Raw genomic sequence first — 13425 nt, forward strand, 5'->3', positions numbered from 1 at the left:
CGCCTTTTCTGGAGACGTGGGAAGGCTTCCAGGTACCCAGAGGGGTTGGGGCAACCACCTACTACCCTACCTTCTGCTTCCTCTCCACCAGTGCTCAGAAAACCCCTGGGACCTGCCCTGATTGGGCCTGGCTCCAACTGACCGCCAGCCTGTTGTTTGGAAAGTTCCTTGCAGTTCATATCGGCACTCTTGGGCAGGCGTGCCCCAGCAGCATCGTCCCCACGACGCAAAGGGCCCGTCGCAGGCAACCACGCTGGCCCCCCTGGGGGTCCTCTGGCCCACGGCTGCAGCCACGGCCCTTTACACCGACTATGTCATCTGCTCCCTTGGACTCGCTGATAGCCGCTCACCGAGTAGAAAGGAATACAGACGCAGCCATGAGCACAAAGGAGACGGCAAGTGTTTATTTGTTAATGCCTCCAAGTCCCGAGACTGATTCTGCTCTGAGGCTCGGTGCCCGTACGCTCACCCTTCCCCTGGGGCGACTCAGGAGTAGTTACTGCAGCGGCAAATACAGAGAAGGAAAATACAGTGGTGGGGCGTAGGGCGGAGAAACAGAGAAAAATCAGAAGAGGCAGAAGGACTGAGAAGCGGACAAAGAAAGATACGGTGAAAAGGATGCCTAGATGGAGAAATCGATAAGAAAGGGATGAGGAACACTGCAGGGACGTGGCGGAAATAAAACAGGCTCGGGGAGCGGTACAGAGGGAGAGAGAGAGAACGCGATGAGTGCGCAGCAGGAAGGACAGATAGAGAGTAAAACTGAATGAGAGCAATAAAGAAGGCTGGAGGGAGAGAAAAAGACGGGGAACAAGCCGGAAGGATTGAGGAAAAAAAGAGACGGACGGATCAGGACAAAGAGACAGACAAAGAGGAAAAAACAGCCACGGACTGTGGCTGCAGGATGAGAAAAAAGGTCAAGGAGCAGGACGGAGAGGGACAATCGGATAGCGAGCTGAGCACGGGGATATAGTGAGAACTGATGAGAGAGGCAGCAGTATGGAGATTCAGAGACAAAAATTTAGGGGTAGGATGAAGGGCAGAAATGGAGGGTAAGGCAGAGCCCGGGACTCGCTGCAGTTCTCGGCACTACCAGAATTTGCCGGTTCAGATGCTTTTTCCTTCTTCTCTCCTCCCTTCCTCTTCTGTAACGCCGGCAGCTTAGCTGTCCTCCACCTAAGAGAATACGTGGGTGTTTTACAGCTCTTATGAGATGAGGCTGCCTAGACACGTGGCCGTACCGTGCTGCTGGTGATGCGTACAAACCCTGCGGTGCACGTTGGTGGTCTGACCTGCTGTGGACTACAAAGAGGGATCCTTCCTCACCTAGAGAGTCAGGCTCTCTTCCCTGCAGTGGGAGGCAGCTGCCTGCTGGATGGCCTTCGATTTCTTCTTTACTTTCTATGGCCTCTCCAGCTGCAGCCACAGCAGCTGCTGTCCACAGCTGGTAAGCACTCTGCCTGTCCCTTTTTGTCCTCACGGCACGAGGAGAGTGAGACCAGGGGGAGACAACTCACATAAGCCTGAGATGGGTCCAGTCAACAGCATCCCCGGGGAGGAATGCACGACGGCATCCTCGGCGCAGCCTCTGGGAGAGGTACCTTTCCTTACCGGGAGGCGGTAGCGAGCGCGGCACCATCGCTTCGCGGGCACCACGGCGTCACGTTGCCGTTACTGGCCGACGGTGCCGCAGAGCGTGCCTGGCGCCTACCACAGTAACACGGTTCGGTCACCGTGCGGCAGGGAGCGCGGCGGGGGCGCGCGCTGCCGCGCGTTCACGGCCCCCGTGTGGCGGAACAGACTTTTGGTCACCAGGCGGCAGCGGTGAGGGCGGTGTGTCGCTGCACGGCACCTGCAGCTTGGCACCGCAGCTCCGCTACCGACCTTTGGACGCCGGGCAGCAGTAGCGAGGGCAGAGGCTCCTGCTCTTGACTGTGCGGCACACCCCGTTTGGTGGTGCAGCACAAAGCCCGCAGAAGGCCACACGAATCAGGCAACAAAGCTACACCTCGTCCTGTGACACGGGGCCCGGTAGCAAGGACTGTGACGTGGCCGCCCACCAGCCAAGCCTGCAAAAACTATACTTCCCCGTGTACCCTGGAGAACTGACATGGCTGGACAGAAGCGCTTGCCGTGGGAGGCACCCTTCCTCGCTATCTGGCCCGGGGGAAGTGCCTTTTCTCGCCCTTGAGCCGACAGGCCCGGTAGCCCCGCTCTCCCCTGGGCAGTCCCCGCCGCACGGCCCCGCCCACGGTCCGTGCTCGCTACCCCAGTCACTCGGCCTTCGCTCCTCCCTTGGCTCGCCCCGGCCCCTCCACGGCCACCCAGGACAGAGGCAGCACTAGCCCCTCCCCCAGCAGCCACCCTGCTTATAGGAGGGGCCTGTTGCCATCAGCCTCAGTGCCCACACCTGGCGCACCTCGGCCCCGGTGCACAGCTGGAGCCCAGCTGAAACAGGGGGCCAGCGCCCAACCCCCATGCCAGGGGGGCTGCCCTGGGCTCCGGCGCAGGCCCTCACCCGGTGCGAAGGCAGTGGAAATGCAGCCGGGAAGGCAAAGGGGACGGCAGCGAGCGTTTATTGAGTCACATGCATAACAAGTGCCTGAAGCGGGTCTGCCCCGGGGCTCGCACCCTACCCCTAGGACACCTCGGCAGTCCTTCCTGGAGCCGCGTTCGTCGCTCCGGCAGGGAACGGGCTGCCGGGCGACTCCCGGAGCGATGGGCTGCCGGGCAGAGGCGGAGACTGTCAGAAACGAGAAGCGCGCCGCAGAACGGAAGAAGAGAGGAGAAAAGCGGCAGCTGGCTGGACGGGGTGGGTACAGGGAGAAAGCGGGAGGCGGGGAAGGGGATGGTGAGAGAAAGACAGATGGAAGAGATGGGGACAAGAAAAGGAACAGAAGCACAGGGAAAGAGGGAAAAAAAGGGAGCAGGGCAGAGCTAGGGCATGCAGCAGCAGGGACAGAGGAGCAAAGGCAGAAAGAGGGAGTGGAATGAGAACAGAGAAAGAAAAATAAGCACAAGGGAGCAGGATGGAGATGAAGAAAAACCTGGGATGGGCGGCATAACAGAGCGGGATTAAAAAAGAATAGGGGCAGGGAGCAGGACACAGGCATGCAGCAAGAAGCAACGGCACAGGGAGCAGCATGGACCAACAGAGAATAAAAAAGAAAGGGGGAGCGTGAGAGAAATGAGGGGAGGGGGACAGATAAAAGGACAGAGCAACAGAGAGCAAGAGGAGCGGGGACACTGGGACAGAATGACAAAAGAGGGGCAGCGAGCAGGACAGAGCGGTAGAGACACGAGAAGGACAGAGGGATAGACAGACAAAGAGGGAGACGAGGACTGCCACAGAGATAATGACCGGAGGGGTCGGGCACAGAAACACGGGTGCAAGGAGCAGCAGAGAGTGAAGGAGAAAGAGAAGGATGAGGAGCAGCACAGAGCGTTACGAAGAGAAAAGGAACGTGCGCAAAAAGGACTGAGGAGCAGAGACGGAAAGGTACGAGGAAAAGGACAGTGAGACGGAAAAAAGAATAGGGTCAGTGAGCAGGCCAAAAGGACAAAGAAAAAGGAGAGGAAGAAGGAAGCAAGGGTAAAGGTGGGGACAGGGAATGGGATGTACAGAGAGAGAAAAAGTAGGACACAGAACAGGGGACAGGGATTGAGTGACACAATGAGAAATACATATTAGGACAGAGAGATGAAGAAGGTAAAAACAGTGACGGGCTAGAGGACCTGCTTCTCACACCCTTCTCGCTCCCGATGTCGGTTCTGTGGACTCAAAAATGGGACGTGGCACAAGACTGGGGAACTGGGGAGTGAAAGAAAAGGCATGGGAAACTTTTAAAAAAGAAAAAAACAAGAGAGTGCAAAACAGCAAAAGGGAATGGGATAGGGATGGGGAGCAGACAGAACAAGAGCAAAACGAGAGAGACGGGACATCGGACAGAAAGCGAGAAGAAAAAAGGGACGGAAAGCTGGATCTAAGGATGGAAGCAAAACGGGAACAAAACCTGGTATTTCTTACACAGTGTGCATAACGAAAATGAAAATATTCTACCAGCTTGAACAGAATTGCTTACAGTAGTGGCTTACCCTGCTTCTACTCTAACTTAGTGTCCATTTCGTGGCAGCGTATGCAGAAATATAAACCCCACGATAAAACATGGAAGGAGAAACATGCTTATTGGAGTAAGGTAAATGGATTATGGGCACAAGAGCTAATATTACTCGGTCTCAATCCTAGCTCGTACGGTCAATAAATACTCAGATCTCCGAATGGAATTTCTGCAAATTCCACATTTATGCGTGCTCCTCAATTGAAAAAAACAAATTGCATTCTCTCAGCGTTAGATATAGGGTTGTTTGAAGATGCTGTGAACATAAGGAGACACTTCTCTTTTGCAGTTCTTTGGAAAACATACGCTGACCCTGAAATTGAGCGACAAGAGTATGAGAAAATGAGAAAAGCTTACTGCGGATTACTTCGGTGCACACGACACGTTAAGATACGTATGGGCACCCGGAACGCAGAATAGGTCTCGAATCTGGTCCATGGTGGAGAAAAAGCCTGGACTGCTTCGGTCGTCTGGCTTTTTCAAATCAACGGCGACCCTAAGTTCACTCCTGTGCCTGTGCCGTGAAGAGGGGAAAGACGTTTCTACGTTGCATATAACGAGTTGATCTTCTACGCAAGTATTAATACATTGCTTTCCACTGATGTGTCATAGAGATGGATAGAGACCCCGCTCCTCCGGCATACAGGGAGGGTATTGCCATGGCTAGAGAGTCGTCTCCGATCCCAGAAATCCTCCTGCATCACGGAGACATACCTGCTGAATGGCTTGAGTGGCATTCTGGTCATAGAGCGGGTTGTCCGGCAACTAGCTGGCCACGTCCCATCCCAGAAATCCACCTCGATCATGGAGACATACATCCAGGACGGCTAGAGTGGCGTTCTGGACCATAGAGGCAGCTTTCGCACCGCTAGAGAGTCACATGTGATCCCAGACGTCCTCCCAGATCCTGGAGGCATACCTCTGGCAGGGCTAGAGGGGCATTCCCGTCATAGAGGCCGATTTCCCACGGTTAGTTAGTCGCCCGCTATCCCCGAAGTCCTCCCGCATCATGGAGATACACATCCAGGATGGCCACAGTGGCATTCCGGCCATCGAGACGGTGTTCCAGCAGCTATAGAGTCCCCTCCAGTCCTGGAAGGCCTCCCATGTCCTGGAGACATACCTCCAGGACGGCTAGGCGGGCGTCCCGGTCATACAGGCCGTGTTCGGGGAGATAGAGACCCCGCTCCAAAGAGAGCTTTCCTCCCGCATCATAGAGGCATAACCTCCCAGGCAGCTAGAGTGCCATTCCTGTCATAGAGACAGTCTTCCGGTGCTTAGCGAGGCCCCTCCAACCCAGGAAGTCCTCCCGGATCAGAGACAGATACCTCCAGGACGGCTAGAATGGCATTCCTCTCATAGAGACTTCCTTCGGGGAGCCAGAGAGTCACCTACAATGCCAGGATTCCTGCCACATCGTGGAGGCACGCCTGCAAAACATCGAGAGTGGCGGTCAGGTCACAGAGACGCTGTTCTGGTGGGTAGAGAATCCCCTCGGATCCCAGAAGTCATCAGGCATCATAGACACATACCTCCGGCACAGCCAGAGTGGCGTTACGGTCAGAGAGACCATTTTCCCTTGGCTAGAGAGTCCCCTCTGATCCCAGAGCTCCTCCCGGATCTTTGAGACATATTTCTGGGACAGCTAGAGTGGCGTTCCGCTCATAGCCATGGTACTCCCGCGGTTAGAGAGTCACCTCCATTCCCAAAGTTCTGCCGGATCACGGGGATGTACCTGGGGAATGGCTCGAGTGGCAACCCAATCGTAGAAACGGTGTTCCATCAGTGAGAGAGTCCCGTCCTATCCCAGACGTCCTCATTGATCATGGAGACAAATCCTGGGATGGCTAGAGGTGTGTCCTGGACAAAGAGACTGCTGTTGCGGTGACTACAGAGTCAAAAGAGGCCGCAAAGGGGTGGGAGGCCGCAAAGGGGTGGGAGGCTGGAGGGGAGGTAGAGGCCAGGAAAAAGTGGAGGCCGAAAAGGGGTGGGAGGCCGCAAAGGGGTGGGAGGCCGGAGGGGAGGTAGAGGCCAGGAAAAAGTGGAGGCCGAAAAGGGGTGGGAGGCCGCAAAGGGGTGGGAGGCCGGAGGGGAGGTAGAGGCCAGGAAAAAGTGGAGGCCGAAAAGGGGTGGGAGGCCACAAAGGGGTGGGAGGCTGGAGGGGAGGTAGAGGCCAGGAAAAAGTGGAGGCCGAAAAGGGGTGGGAGGCCGGAGGGCAGCTAGAGGCCAGAAAGAAGTGGAGGTTGATCGCGTATCGTAGGCCAGAAAGATGTGCGAGGCCAGAGGGGAAGGAGAGGCTAGAGAAACGTGGAGGCTGAAAATCAGTGAGAGACTGGAGGGCAACTAAGGACAGAAATAAGCGGGGCCTGAAAAGGGATGGAAGGCTGGAGTGTCTCCCGCATCATAGAGAAGCTGCATCCGGGACGGCTCGGGTGGCATTCCGCTCGTGGAAATGGTGTTCTGGCACCTACAGAGTCCCTTCCGCTCCCGCAAGTCCTCTGGGATTAGAGAGACATACCTCGCACAGGGCTAGAGTGGCATTCCAGTCATAGAGATGGTGTTGCAGTGCCTGGAGACTCCGCTCTGCTCTCAGACGGCCTCCCGATCACGGAGATATACCTCCGGCATGGATAGACTGGCATTCTCATCAGAGAGATGCTGTTGCGGCAGATGGAGACTCCACTGCGATCCCGGAAATCCTCCCAGATCAGAGAAACATACGTCTGGGATGGCCAGACAGGCCTTCCTATTGTTGAAAACAGTGTTCCCACAGCCAGAGAGTCCCCTCCCATCCCAGAAGTCCAAGCAGATCATACACACAGACCTCCCAGACAGCCAGCGTGGCATTCCAGCGGTAGAGATGGTGTTAAAGCACCTAGAGACTCCGTTCCAAACATGCAGGTCCTCCCGCATCACAAAGACATGCATCCAGGAGGGCTAGAGTGCCATTCCGGCATACAGGGAGGGTATTGCCATGGCTAGAGAGTCGTCTCCGATCCCAGAAATCCTCCTGCATCACGGAGACATACCTGCTGAATGGCTTGAGTGGCATTGTGGTCATAGAGCGGGTTGTCCGGCAACTAGCTGGTCACGTCCCATCCCAGAAATCCACCTCGATCATGGAGACATACATCCAGGACGGCTAGAGTGGCGTTCTGGACCATAGAGGCAGCTTTCGCACCGCTAGAGAGTCACATGTGATCCCAGACGTCCTCCCGGATCCTGGAGGCATACCTCTGGCAGGGCTAGAGGGGCATTCCCGTCATAGAGGCCGTTTTCCCACGGTTAGTTAGTCGCCCGCTATCCCCGAAGTCCTCCCGCATCATGGAGATACACATCCAGGATGGCCACAGTGGCATTCCGGCCATCGAGACGGTGTTCCAGCAGCTATAGAGTCCCCTCCAGTCCTGGAAGGCCTCCCATGTCCTGGAGACATACCTCCAGGACGGCTAGGCGGGCGTCCCGGTCATACAGGCCGTGTTCGGGGAGATAGAGACCCCGCTCCAAAGAGAGCTTTCCTCCCGCATCATAGAGGCATAACCTCCCAGGCAGCTAGAGTGCCATTCCTGTCATAGAGACAGTCTTCCGGTGCTTAGCGAGGCCCCTCCAACCTAGGAAGTCTTCCTGGATCAGAGACAGATACCTCCAGGACGGCTAGAATGGCATTCCTCTCATAGCGACTTCCTTCGGGGAGCTACAGAGTCACCTACGATGCCAGGATTCCTGCCACACCGTGGAGGCACGCCTGCAAAACATCGAGAGTGGCGGTCAGGTCACAGAGACGCTGTTCTGGTGGGTAGAGAATCCCCTCGGATCCCAGAAGTCATCAGGCATCATAGACACATACCTCCGGCACAGCCAGAGTGGCGTTACGGTCAGAGAGACTGTTTTCCCTTGGCTAGAGAGTCCCCTCTGATCCCAGAGCTCCTCCCGGATCTTTGAGACATATTTCTGGGACAGCTAGAGTGGCGTTCCGCTCACAGACATGGTACTCCCGCGGTTAGAGAGTCACCTCCATTCCCAAAGTTCTGCCGGATCACGGGGATGTACCTGGGGAATGGCTCGAGTGGCAACCCAATCGTAGAAACGGTATTCCATCAGTGAGAGAGTCCCGTCCTATCCCACACGTCCTCCTTGATCATGGAGACAAATCCTGGGATGGCTACAGGTGTGTCCTGGACAAAGAGACTGTTGTTGCAGTGACTACAGAGTCAAAAGAGGCCGCAAAGGGGTGGGAGGCCGCAAAGGGGTGGGAGGCTGGAGGGGAGGTAGAGGCCAGGAAAAAGTGGAGGCCGAAAAGGGGTGGGAGGCCGCAAAGGGGTGGGAGGCCGGAGGGGAGGTAGAGGCCAGGAAAAAGTGGAGGCCGAAAAGGGGTGGGAGGCCACAAAGGGGTGGGAGGCTGGAGGGGAGGTAGAGGCCAGGAAAAAGTGGAGGCCGAAAAGGGGTGGGAGGCCGGAGGGCAGCTAGAGGCCAGAAAGAAGTGGAGGTTGATCGCGTATCGTAGGCCAGAAAGATGTGCGAGGCCAGAGGGGAAGGAGAGGCTAGAGAAACGTGGAGGCTGAAAATCAGTGAGACACTGGAGGGCAACTAAGGACAGAAATAAGCGGGGCCTGAAAAGGGATGGAAGGCTGGAGTGTCTCCCGCATCATAGAGAAGCTGCATCCGGGACGGCTCCGGTGGCATTCCGCTCGTGGAAATGGTGTTCTGGCACCTACAGAGTCCCTTCCGCTCCCGCAAGTCCTCTGGGATTAGAGAGACATACCTCGCACAGGGCTAGAGTGGCATTCCAGTCATAGAGATGGTGTTGCAGCGCCTGGAGACTCCGCTCTGCTCTCAGACGGCCTCCCGATCACGGAGATATACCTCCGGCATGGATAGACTGGCATTCTCATCAGAGAGATGCTGTTGCGGCAGATGGAGACTCCACTGCGATCCCGGAAATCCTCCCAGATCAGAGAAACATACGTCTGGGATGGCCAGACAGGCCTTCCTATTGTTGAAAACAGTGTTCCCACAGCCAGAGAGTCCCCTCCCATCCCAGAAGTCCAAGCAGATCATACACACAGACCTCCCAGACAGCCAGCGTGGCATTCCAGCAGTAGAGATGGTGTCAAAGCACGTAGAGACTCCGTTCCAAACATGCAGGTCCTCCCGCATCACAAAGACATGCATCCAGGAGGGCTACAGTGCCATTCCGGCATACAGGGAGGGTATTGCCATGGCTAGAGAGTCGTCTCCGATCCCAGAAATCCTCCTGCATCACGGAGACATACCTGCTGAATGGCTTGAGTGGCATTGTGGTCATAGAGCGGGTTGTCCGGCAACTAGCTGGTCACGTCCCATCCCAGAAATCCACCTCGATCATGGAGACATACATCCAGGACGGCTAGAGTGGCGTTCTGGACCATAGAGGCAGCTTTCGCACCGCTAGAGAGTCACATGTGATCCCAGACGTCCTCCCGGATCCTGGAGGCATACCTCTGGCAGGGCTAGAGGGGCATTCCCGTGATAGAGGCCGATTTCCCACGGTTAGTTAGTCGCCCGCTAACCCCGAAGTCCTCCCGCATCATGGAGATATACATCCAGCATGGCCACAGTGGCATTCCGGCCATCGAGACGGTGTTCCAGCAGCTATAGAGTCCCCTCCAGTCCAGGAAGGCCTCCCATGTCCTGGAGACATACCTCCAGGACGGCTAGGCGGGCGTCCCGGTCGTACAGGCCGTGTTTGGGGAGATAGAGACCCCGCTCCAAAGAGAGCTTTCCTCCCGCATCATAGAGGCATAAACTCCCAGGCAGCTAGAGTGCCATTCCTGTCATAGAGACAGTCTTCCGGTGCTTAGCGAGGCCCCTCCAACCCAGGAAGTCCTCCTGGATCAGAGACAGATACCTCCAGGACGGCTAGAATGGCATTCCTCTCATAGACACTTCCTTCAGGGAGCCAGAGAGTCACCTACGATGCCAGGATTCCTGCCACACCGTGGAGGCACGCCTGCAAAACATCGAGAGTGGCGGTCAGGTCACAGAGACGCTGTTCTGGTGGGTAGAGAATCCCCTCGGATCCCAGAAGTCATCAGGCATCATAGACACATACCTCCGGCACAGCCAGAGTGGCGTTACGGTCAGAGAGACTGTTTTCCCTTGGCTACAGAGTCCCCTCTGATCCCAGAGCTCCTCCCGGATCTTTGAGACATGTTTCTGGGACAGCTAGAGTGGCGTTCCGGTCATAGACATGGTACTCCCGCGGATAGAGAGTCACCTCCATTCCCAAAGTTCTGCCGGATCACGGGGATGTACCTGGGGAATGGCTCGAGTGGCAACCCAATCGTAGAAACGGTGTTCCATCAGTGAGAGAGTCCCGTCCTATCCCAGACGTCCTCCTTGATCATGGAGACAAATCCTGGGATGGCTACAGGTCTGTCCTGGACAAAGAGACTGTTGTTGCGGTGACTACAGAGTCAAAAGAGGCCGCAAAGGGGTGGGAGGCCGCAAAGGGGTGGGAGGCCGGAGGGGAGGTAGAGGCCAGGAAAAAGTGGAGGCCGAAAAGGGGTGGGAGGCCACAAAGGGGTGGGAGGCTGGAGGGGAGGTAGAGGCCAGGAAAAAGTGGAGGCCGAAAAGGGGTGGGAGGCCGGAGGGCAGCTAGAGGCCAGAAAGAAGTGGAGGTTGATCGCGTGTCGTAGGCCAGAAAGATGTGCGAGGCCAGAGGGGAAGGAGAGGCTAGAGAAACGTGGAGGCTGAAAATCAGTGAGACACTGGAGGGCAACTAAGGACAGAAATAAGCGGGGCCTGAAAAGGGATGGAAGGCTGGAGTGTCTCCCGCATCATAGAGAAGCTGCATCCGGGACGGCTCGGGTGGCATTCCGCTCGTGGAAATGGTGTTCTGGCACCTACAGAGTCCCTTCCGCTCCCGCAAGTCCTCTGGGATTAGAGAGACATACCTCGCACAGGGCTAGAGTGGCATTCCAGTCATAGAGATGGTGGTGCAGCGCCTGGACACTCCGCTCTGCTCTCAGACGGCCTCCCGATCACGGAGATATACCTCCGGCATGGATAGACTGGCATTCTCATCAGAGAGATGCTGTTGCGGCAGATGGAGACTCCACTGCGATCCCGGAAATCCTCCCAGATCAGAGAAACATACGTCTGGGATGGCCAGACAGGCCTTCCTAGTGTTGAAAACAGTGTTCCCACAGCCAGAGAGTCCCCTCCCATCCCAGAAGTCCAAGCAGATCATACACACAGACCTCCCAGACAGCCAGCGTGGCATTCCAGCGGTAGAGATGGTGTTAAAGCACCTAGAGATTCCGTTCCAAACATGCAGGTCCTCCCGCATCACAAAGACATCCATCCAGGAGGGCTACAGTGCCATTCCGGCATACAGGGAGGGTATTGCCATGGCTAGAGAGTCGTCTCCGATCCCAGAAATCCTCCTGCATCACGGAGACATACCTGCTGAATGGCTTGAGTGGCATTGTGGTCATAGAGCGGGTTGTCCGGCAACTAGCTGGTCACGTCCCATCCCAGAAATCCACCTCGATCATGGAGACATACATCCAGGACGGCTAGAGTGGCGTTCTGGACCATAGAGGCAGCTTTCGCACCGCTAGAGAGTCACATGTGATCCCAGACGTCCTCCCGGATCCTGGAGGCATACCTCTGGCAGGGCTAGAGGGGCATTCCCGTCATAGAGGCCGTTTTCCCACGGTTAGTTAGTCGCCCGCTATCCCCGAAGTCCTCCCGCATCATGGAGATATACATCCAGGATGGCCACAGTGGCATTCCGGCCATCGAGACGGTGTTCCAGCAGCTATAGAGTCCCCTCCAGTCCTGGAAGGCCTCCCATGTCCTGGAGACATACCTCCAGGACGGCTAGGCGGGCGTTCCGGTCATACAGGCCGTGTTCGGGGAGATAGAGACCCCGCTCCAAAGAGAGCTTTCCTCCCGCATCATAGAGGCATAACCTCCCAGGCAGCTAGAGTGCCATTCCTGTCATAGAGACAGTCTTCCGGTGCTTAGCGAGGCCCCTCCAACCCAGGAAGTCCTCCTGGATCAGAGACAGATACCTCCAGGACGGCTAGAATGGCATTCCTCTCATAGAGACTTCCTTCGGGGAGCCAGAGAGTCACCTACGATGCCAGGATTCCTGCCACACCGTGGAGGCACGCCTGCAAAACATCGAGAGTGGCGGTCAGGTCACAGAGACGCTGTTCTGGTGGGTGGAGAATCCCCTCGGATCCCAGAAGTCATCAGGCATCATAGACATATACCTCCGGCACAGCCAGAGTGGCGTTACGGTCAGAGAGACTGTTTTCCCTTGGCTAGAGAGTCCCCTCTGATCCCAGAGCTCCTCCCGGATCTTTGAGACATATTTCTGGGACAGCTAGAGTGGCGTTCCGCTCACAGACATGGTACTCCCGCGGTTAGATAGTCACCTCGATTCCCAAAGTTCTGCCGGATCACGGGGATGTACCTGGGGAATGGCTAGAGTGGCAACCCAATCGTAGAAACGGTGTTCCATCAGTGAGAGAGTCCCGTCCTATCCCAGACGTCCTCCTTGATGATGGAGACAAATCCTGGGATGGCTACAGGTGTGTCCTGGACAAAGAGACTGTTGTTGCGGTGACTACAGAGTCAAAAGAGGCCGTAAAGGGGTGGGAGGCCGCAAAGGGGTGGGAGGCTGGAGGGGAGGTAGAGGCCAGGAAAAAGTGGAGGCCGCAAAGGGGTGGGAGGCCGCAAAGGGGTGGGAGGCTGGAGGGGAGGTAGAGGCCAGGAAAAAGTGGAGGCCGAAAAGGGGTGGGAGGCCGCAAAGGGGTGGGAGGCTGGAGGGGAGGTAGAGGCCAGGAAAAAGTGGAGGCCGAAAAGGGGTGGGAGGCCGCAAAGGGGTGGGAGGCTGGAGGGGAGGTAGAGGCCAGGAAAAAGTGGAGGCCGAAAAGGGGTGGGAGGCCGCAAAGGGGTGGGAGGCCGGAGGGGAGGTAGAGGCCAGGAAAAAGTGGAGGCCGAAAAGGGGTGGGAGGCCGGAGGGCAGCTAGAGGCCAGAAAGAAGTGGAGGTTGATCGCGTGTCGTAGGCCAGAAAGATGTGCGAGGCCAGAGGGGAAGGAGAGGCTAGAGAAACGTGGAGGCTGAAAATCAGTGAGAGACTGGAGGGCAACTAAGGACAGAAATAAGCGGGGCCTGAAAAGGGATGGAAGGCTGGAGTGTCTCCCGCATCATAGAGAAGCTGCATCCGGGACGGCTCGGGTGGCATTCCGCTCGTGGAAATGGTGTTCTGGCACCTACAGAGTCCCTTCCGCTCCCGCAAGTCCTCTGGGA

This window comes from Phaethon aethereus, assembly GCF_964289735.1.
Source record: "Phaethon aethereus genome assembly, chromosome: W".
NCBI classification, from domain to species: Eukaryota; Metazoa; Chordata; class Aves; order Phaethontiformes; family Phaethontidae; genus Phaethon; species Phaethon aethereus.